At 36.3% G+C, this 9,613-nt stretch overlaps 1 long non-coding RNA gene across 1 annotated transcript; it reads left to right on the top strand.

Annotated features, from left to right (window-relative positions):
• The first annotated feature begins 3,303 nt into the window (after positions 1-3,303).
• Positions 3,304-8,538, top strand: LOC118152048 (uncharacterized). Its single transcript, XR_004740398.3, has 3 exons — positions 3,304-3,476; positions 3,579-3,697; positions 7,977-8,538. It is a non-coding gene; the product is annotated as an uncharacterized LOC118152048 (long non-coding RNA).
• The last annotated feature ends 1,075 nt before the right edge of the window (positions 8,539-9,613 follow it).

Genomic DNA, 9,613 nt, shown 5'->3' with positions numbered 1-9,613 from the left:
TTGGCAGCAGCATAAACAGGTAAATTGCCACCAAGGAGAATGTGTGAGCCACCTGGAATCTATCTGGGAATGAGGATGGCCTTTAGGGAAAAAGCCCAATGTGTTTTGCACCTGGACCTAAAGACCAGTTATATTACTATTACAGTAAATTTACTCACACTACCATTACACAACTTTATTGACCCTACAACTTAGACATAAAGAAAAAAAAAACGTAGTTAATTTGTTTTGTCTCCAACTGGTCTCTCAAAAGTACTTATGGGTATTAAGACACAGAGAACAGGTGTTCTTTTTCTGTTTCCCATTCAAACTACTGGAGAAAGATCGCCTTTTAGACTTCCCCATGCCACTCTGAAACATGATCACCTCAAAGTCAATGTGGTGGCTCCTTGCAATCAGGCAGGAGAAAGCCTTGAGGCCATGCTTTCTTAAGCTGTTCTAGATTGCACCTAAGAAATGGCCTGGCAGACACAACACGAAGAAGTTCTCACAGGCCCCAGGGTGCGGCTGGGAAGGTGGATGAGTTGTTAACGAATGCACCTGTCATTGGGCCTGCTTCAGGTAAAGGTGAGCTGATTCCACAGGAGTCAGGAGTGAAATGCCTAGCAGGGAACTGGTTGGAGAATGAGGAATGAAGGCAGCTTTTTTACGTGCTGCCCTAGATTTTCTTGGCCTCTCTCACCTCTTTTCTCTTTTGCTCCTTGCTCACAGAAGAGACTAGCAGCTGTGTCTTATATCTCCTTAGAAAGGAGATTGAATCATCCTTCAGAGTGATTTAAGAGCATTTAAACAATCATAATATAACATGCAAAGAACATAATAAATGTTATTTCTGAGTAGCCCCCAAAGCAAGATACCTCTTTAATATTTAAAATTTTGACATAAGAAATTTGCATTAGGGCCATAACATAATCTTTTCTCTTTATCATCTCTGCATATAAAAGCAATTTACATGTACCCCAAAACTTAAAATGCAATAAAAAGGAAAAAAATAAAGCAATTCAGTCTACCTGTAAAAGCAGCATTTGCATTATGGAAGTTGTCTTTTAAACATGATTCAAATAGTAAGAACTATGTTAAGAATGCAGTGTGAGCTCTCATCTAGGCTAAGTTCACGAAAATTGTGGATAACAAGCTTACTAACATGTTAAATTTTACTTTTCTCATCTTAGCTGACTAAAAGGGAGGAGGCATCATTTGAGACAACATAATGATAAAATTGGGTTTTCAAATGTAAAAATCTAATATCAGCAATTGTCTTCACTTTGTTTTTTAAAATATGTGATGTTTTACTGCCTGGGGACGTCATTAGCAACTGGTTATGAGCAGGCCAGGGAATAAGGTGGAGTGAGGCATCCGGGTCCTGGCCCTGGTTATCAAGAAGTTACATAACAAACAGCCTCCTCTCTCCTAAACTTTTACACTCGATCTTTGCCAAAAGGCCAAGAAGTGCTCTCCTAAACTATTAAGGCAATTATTGCAAAATCTTGCTAACTGAAATATACTAAGATGAAGATACAGATTTTAGAGAGAAGAATAATGTGACCAAAATAAAGGACATTATGTTTTGAAGTGACCGTAAGAGGTAACTCACAGTAAGTCAGACAGAATGAACAAAAGAGAATGTGTAATTCTTGAAAGTTTTTCTCTGCCATACCTGAGATTATGAATATTTTTCCATCAAACAGGAAAACCTTTGCTAAAGACTATAATTCCCCCTAAATCACAGCACCTATATTTTGCACTTTTTAACACATTGTTCACAAAATAATGAATAACCTAGAAACTGTGACAGGCTGTGAACTCTGAATACAGAAAAGCCGTATGATCAATTCTTGATCATTTCCCTGTATATTGTTTACATTATATTTTCCCATCTCTCCAGCCCCCTGTCGGTTTGAATTAGGTGACACAAGGATATTTGATTATGTTAGATTTCTGCCCTAAGGTTAATGAGTAATGTTTGTGATCTGAAACAGGGATATTGCACTGACAGTGTCAGGAATGACCCCAGCTGTGCAAAAAAGGTGTCAAAATGCCAATAACCAAGTGTGTGGTGAGGGTCATAGAGACTGTATCTGGTCACTTGGTGGGCAGATCATAAACTCTTAATCAGTGGTACTTGGGCTGGGAAAGCCTCATAATTTATCCACACATGTCTTTTCGTCTGTATAGCACACCCCATCAATTCACAGCCTAGGGCTTTAAACATTTTCACTAGCAAATCTCAAGGTATTTCTTTCTAACTCCCCTGTATATAGGTGGCAAAAAGAGGCATCTCCTTTGCTTTCAAAAGTGTAATTATTCTAGACCTCCAGTGCAGCTCATCCTTTTTAAAATCTTTTTCAAAATAAATTACAGTCCACTTAAGGGTGGAAGATGGGAGGAGGGAGAGAATCAGAAAAAAAAAAATCCTATTGGGGACTGTGCTTACCATCTGAATGACAAAATAATCTGTACACCGAACCCCCATAAGACAGTTTTCCTATACAGCAAAACTGCACATGTACCCCTGAACCTAAAGTAAAAGTTAAAATACAAAAATAACACATGAATTGAGCATTTTAAATTGATATACTCTTTCAATTCTCCGAACCATGAAGTCAATTTAAAACCCCAAGTGTCACAGAATGGGGCTCTGCCCTGTAGTGGATGTCAGAACCAGTTTATAGGATTTCTAATTCAGTTTCACCTGACAACTACAAAGACCGCCCAAGTCCCCCAGTTGTCTAGTTTAAAGTGGATTTAAAAATGTTGCATCTGGGATGGGCGTGGTGGCTCACGCCTGCAATCCCAGTACTTTGGGAGGCCGAGGCAGGCAGATTGCCCGAGCTCAGGAGTTCGCAACCAGCCTGGGCAACACGGTGAAACCCTGTCTCTACTAAAAAATACAAAAAAATTACCCGGTTATGGCGGCGTACGACTGCAGTCCCAGCTACTCAGGAGGCTGAGGCAAGGGAATTGGTTGAATCCCGGAGGCGAAGGTTGCAGTGAGCCGAGATCTCGACACTGCACTCCAGCTGGGCAACACAGTGAGACTCCATCTCAAAAAAAAAAACAAATGCATCTATTTTATCCAACTTACTTGTCGTGATTGTTTACAAGGATATTCTTTCTTTCCATCATTCAACATTTATTGAGTGCCTATACTACGTGCCCAGGCAGAAGTCTGGGATTTGGGATATCAGTAAAGGGAACAACCAAGTGCGTAAACTTTATTATTTATTTATTTTTATACTTGAAGTTCTAGGGTACATGTACAGAACGTGCAGGTTTGTTACGTAGGTATACATGTGCCATGGTGGTTTGCTGCACACATCACCCCGTCATCTACATTAGATATTTCTCCTAATGCTATTCCTCCCGAAATCCCCAACCCCCTACTCTCCCTCCCCTATCCCCTAGCCCCCGGCTGGCCCTGATGTGTGACGATCCCCTCCCTGTGTCCATATATTCTCCTTGTTCAACACCCACTTGTGAGTGAGAAACATGCGGTGTTTGGTTTTCTGGTGAACTTTGCTTTTACATAATTCTTTATTGCATTTTGGTTAGTGTTAAATGTGGAATCTGTATCACAGGTATTAGACGAGATCAGGAGCATGCCCAGCTCTCCACTGTGGTCCTCATGTAAGAGGAGAACCATGACAACGTATTGCATTAGTCCTGCACAGTAATCGCGCATGTTGTTTCTTTACACGTAAGTTGAAAGGGCCTGCTCTTTTTCATTTTTAAGTTTATTTAGCCCAACTCTCTCAACTACCAGTCAAATAATCTTCCTACCGTGTTTAAAATACCTATGACTCAAATCCTCCATGAATCACCTCTGGGTCAATGTTGGGGCACACAGAAATTCATTTAAAAAGTAAATTCCTGTAACCTTCCAGTGGCTCACATTTTCTGTCTCTGACTTCCTTTTTCACGTCATTGACCCTGTCCTTAGCTCTACTTTCAATTCACTGAGGACAAAAATAAAATGGATGGAAAAATGACACACTTGTGTCCTGGCATGTAATAATCAATGTTTTAGGTGGAAACTTTTTACGATTGCCCTGATGAACTGGCGCCTGCTGGTGCAAGAATACAGCTGTGGGACGTGCTAGGTCTCCATGTTGGGTGCCTTGCAGTCCGACCAATACTCTCCATTGTTGGAATTATTTTTGTATTATCAGACATGACAAATTGGGGTCAGAGTTTAGAAGACATTCATATATAAGTCCTTCCTCGCCATGACTGAAGAATTCTCATTTTCAAATTTATAACTTTTAATGAATAATAATGTTCTCTCTCCAGAAATAGGATGTTATATCTTAGGTTTAAATTATCACACATACTGTCCAAAACAATTTGAATCCTATTCCTGCCCTCACCTTCAGAACCTTTCTCTGCCATTGATTATGCATCTTATATAAGGAGTTGTTAATCTTTTAAGCAGTGAGCCATGATTGCACTATTGTACTTAAGCCTGGGCAACAGAGCAAGACACACTCTCTCTCTCTACACACACACACACACACACACACACACAATACATCTATATATATATGTGTGTGTATATATATATATTTTTTAGTCTAGGTGAAAATTGTAGTCAAGGTGAAATTAAAGAGTGAAAATCAGAAATAGGTATCAAGACATAATTGTGGTGGTTACTTTTGTAAACATCACCATCATATCAGAGAATGTTTTATATATGTTTAATTCTATGTTTATATAGATACATGTGAAAAAACAAATTCTCTTTGATAAGCTCCATACACACTGAAATGAAATGTTCATTCATTAAAGATACCTCCTTGACTATGTGGTTTCATTAACTAATGTTATCAGATGCTACTTTGCATTCATGTGACTGTGCTTGAAATTGTTTTATTTCTAGTATTTTTATCAAAACTATACAAAAAGATGGCAAAGCTGTCAAAAATTATTCACACAAAGTATATTTCTCTAATAATGCTTTTGCTTATATTATGTATACTTTTTAGAAGAGTTAAACATTTTTGTACATTTTGTACAAAGATGAATGTTATTTAGAAATGCAACTATTTAAATTACATTTCAAAAAAACAAAACTACATTTCTCAGGCAGATATATATATATATATATATATATATATATGTATATAAATATGTATGCGTGTGTGTTTTTCTATATAATGAGGTTTCTGTAAAAGCAACCAAACTGCGAGAAATTGAAATAAATAGTTGCACATTTTTGAAATGAAATTTAAATAATTGCATTTATAAAAATATTCATCTTTGTACAAAATGTACAAAAATGTTTAAGTATTCTTCAGAAAAGAACATGCATAATATAAGCAAAAGCATTATTAGAGAAATATACTTTGTGTGAATAGTTTTCTACAGCACTATCATCTATTTGTATAGTTTTGATAAAAATACTAGAAATAAAACAATTTCAACTACAGAAACATGACTGCAAAGTAGCATCTGATAACATTAGTTAATGAAACCACAATAGTCAGGGAGGTATCTTTAATGAATGAACACTTCACTTTAGGATTTATGGAGCTTATCAAAGAGAGTTAGTAGTTTCATTATCTTTTTCACATATGTATATGAACCTAGAATTAAACATATATAGAACATTCTTTCAAATGAGGCTGATGTTTATAGAAGTAACTGCCATGACTATGACTTGACACCTGTTACTGATTTTTGACTCTTCACATTTCACCTTGACTACAATTTCAAACTACCTATCTTAGCAAAAATGAAATCTCATCTCAATTGCGATTTGTGTACTCACAGCACAGGAAACAAAGCTACAATCCTGATACATTAAAAAATGGATTACATCATTTTATAAAAATTGTGGCACATCATTTATTTCCTCATTACAGTTTCTGTTTCTTAGAGGAATGATGACTCAGAGTTGTGGTTTACTTACCTAAAACAGACTACTAAGTTACCATAAACTCAATCAGTGGGAAACCTGACAGCCCGCACAGTTATTTATGATGTGCCAAATGCAAAATCATGCTTCTACTTTGAGGTTTTGCTAACAAGGCACATTGCTAATTCCTGGGAGGAAAAAAATATATTCTAAGATATTTGGATATAAACATAATTTTACAACAGTATTTATGAAGTACTTTCATAGCTTATATAAGATATATTGATATAGGATTATCTGGTAAAACCTTTATAAAATTAAATAATTTTATATTGCAACTGAAAAAGCAACTGAGAAAGAACAATCACTAAATTTAAAAAAACAGATTTAAAAATATTATTTTTAAAACACATTACACTGAACAGACTCCTACCTAACTTTTTGGTTTATCTTAAAGTTGCCTCCTTTTCTTTTTAACACTTTGTAGTTTTTCCAACTTAATCATTGAAATATGGAAATATTTCTATAACGCTACCAAATTAATAAGACCACTGCACTCCTGTGTAGAGGTGGGTTGTGAAAGTCAATTTGTTAATTTAATAAATTAACAAATGGAATATGGAAACTATGAATCCATATTGCCTTTCATGCATTTAAACTAAGAGAGAAACTTTGTAAACATGTCTGTATAGTCATTAAAAATTTTACCATAGTGGATTATTCTGTTCAGATAGCATCTATGCCTTAGTTTTGTTATTGTATTAATAATATTTATTTCCAACAAAAAAATAGACTGATTTTAACAATTATAATTTAGAATTTTTAATTTAGGAATTAGAAACACTATAAATGCTTTTATGAATATCATTTATACATTAAAATATGTTAGGCATATTTTTATAGATATAGAAAAAGTAACAAAAAGAAAGCATGTATTCAATTCAACAAATATTTATTAAGTCCCTGCTGTGTACCAGTAACTATTCTAAATGTAGAATCCAAAAATAAGTATAAGTGGCTCATGTGATCGAGGAACTTACAATTTAGTAAAATAGATGTTATGCTCTGGTGAATAATGTTTATTTATAACAGTACGAGGTTGAGTGCAGTTGTTGAGAGGTTGGTATATCGAAACTTTAGAAGCGAGAAAAATACGTTCCAGTGTTTAAGTTGTCATGGACAATGCGGGCTTTAATCTGGAAAAAGTATGGACATTTTAGTTTGTGGAATGAGAAAAGATGCCAAAACCAGACTGAGAAGAACATGCATAAAAAGTTAAAATGTTGGGAGGCCGAGGCGGGTGGATCACGAGGTCGAAAGATCGAGACCATCCTGGTCAACCTGCTGAAACCCCGTCTCTACTAAAGACACAAGAAATTAGCTGGGCATGGTGGCGCGTGCCTGTAGTCCCAGCTACTCAGGAGGCTGAGGCAGGAGAATTGCCTGAACCCAGGAGGCGGAGGTTGCGGTGAGCTGAGATCGCGCCATTGCACTCCAGCCTGGGTAACAAGAGCGAAACTCCGTCTCAAAACAAAAAAGTTAAAATGAAGAGCTAATTTGCTTAAATAAGAGGAAAATAGTGGGAAATAAGCAGGGAAAGAAAGTCTAGTTTTTAATCAGATTTAGAGGACTTTCAATACATTCATAATATGATAATTTTTATATCCCAGACTTAGCTAGTAAAATTGGTTTCTATCCTATAAACCTTGGAGATCCTAATAGACCTGAGGCAAGCAGTATTTTGTAAAGGTGAATATTTGGAGCTTATTGGTGGGAAAAAGAATAGAGACGGGAAAACTAAAATAGTGAAAACATGTAGTTACAATTAGGACATATGCGGGAAGAAGCAGTAGTGTTGAAAAGAGGTGGGCATTGAAGATATGTTCAAGGAATGTTTATCTTCGACTCAGCTAGACAATTTTCTTCAAGTCCCCATCTAAATTTTTTTCTTTTATGTTCTGCCATTGTGATAGATTAAAGATGTCTGCAAAGTCTTTGCTGCATCTCTCATTGAGAAGTAGGGTTTAGTTTCCCTCTCCTTGAGTTTTGGCTGAGTTTAGCAAGTCTTGCTTGAACAACAGAATGCAGTGCAAGTGATATTCTGACCCTTCTGGTATTATAGACCCTAGGTCAAAAAGGACGCACGGTTTATGCGCTGTCTGCTTGGAACACTTGCTCTAGACACCTGACTGCCATAGAAGAAGCCAACATGGAAAGGAACCAAGGCCCAGGACAACAGCCCCAGCAGGGTCAGCTGCCTGCACCAACCTGCCAGCCGTGGAAGTGAGCCACCTTGGAAGTGAATTCTCCAGACCTGTAGAGCTACACCAGCTTATTCCATGAGAAGCAGAAATGAACTGCCCAGCTGAGTCCTTCCCAAATTCTGGCACAAAAGATCATAAACAAAAACTATTTTGAGTCCTCAAATTTTGAGTGCAGTTTGTTATGCAGTAATAGATCATCAGGAGAGGCGTAGAGAACAGTATATAAAGTCGACATAGAACCAAACAAGAAGATTAAAGTATAGGTGACATTTTTTGTTTCCAATTATTATTATTATTGAAACATTAAATCCTTCCTGAGTGTAAGCGATCCAGGTGAAATGAAAGTAATCGGAAAATTCTTGACTGTGCTATGAGGCCTTAGAGAAAATGAAATCCCTTTCACACATAATTCCAGAAACACAAAATAAAATAGATTCAAAATGTTATTGGCATTGAAATCCATGAGTATCCTTTCTTCCCTTTCTCACTGAAATTTATTAGAAGATAAAAATCTATGCATTATCTATTCATGGTTTTCAGGGCTATTTTCTCCTCCTTTGATATGTAGTATAAATTTATTTATTTATTATTAATATCTATTATTTTACTAAATTTCAAGTATACGTATTATTATTAAACTGTAGTTACCATGATGTAAATTAGATCTCTGGAACTTATTCATCTTGCAACTGAAAGCTTTTCCACTTCGACCAACACCTCCCAATTTCTACCACCCCTATCCCCCTGGCAAACACTATTCTATTCTGTTTCTCTAAGTTCAACTATTTTTAGATCCCACTTAAGTGATATCAGACATTATTTGTCTCTCCATGTCTGGCTTATTTCCCTTAGCATAACCTTCTCGGAGTTTATCTACCTTGTAGCAAATGCCAGGATTTTCTTCTTTTTAAAGGCTAAGTAGTATTCCATTGTATATATATGTACATATATATACATATATATGACATATTCTTTATCCATTCATCTGTCAATAGACATTTTGGTTGTTTCCATACCTTGGCTACTGTGAATGATCCAGCAATGAACATAGGAATGCACACATATCTTTAACATATGGATTTCATTTCTTTGAACATATACGTATGTGAGACTGCTGGATCATATGGTAGTTCTAGTTCCAATTTTTGAGGAACCCGAAAATGCCATTTTTCATATTGGCTATCGCAGTTAACATTCCAATCAATGGCATGCAAGAGTTCTCTTATATCAACCCCTCACCAGTACATAATTTCTTGTCTTTTTAACAAAGACCATACTAACAGGTGTAAGAAAATGTCTCATTGTATTTGGATTTGTATTTCTTGCATGTGACTAGTGATGTCGAGCACCTTTTCATATACCTGTTGGTAGTTTTGTCAGGCACTACCTGACTATAACATGACAGCACTACACTCTGGAAACCTGTTGTGGGCCATTTTGTGTGTCTTCTTTGGAAAATGTCTATTCAGACCTTTTCCCGTTTTTAAATCAAGTT

The sequence above is a fragment of the Callithrix jacchus genome, chromosome 3 (genome assembly GCF_049354715.1).
Source record: "Callithrix jacchus isolate 240 chromosome 3, calJac240_pri, whole genome shotgun sequence".
NCBI lineage: Eukaryota > Metazoa > Chordata > Mammalia > Primates > Cebidae > Callithrix > Callithrix jacchus.
The sequence above is the reverse complement of the archived record's forward strand: the minus strand, read 5'-3'. Positions and strand labels throughout refer to the sequence as shown.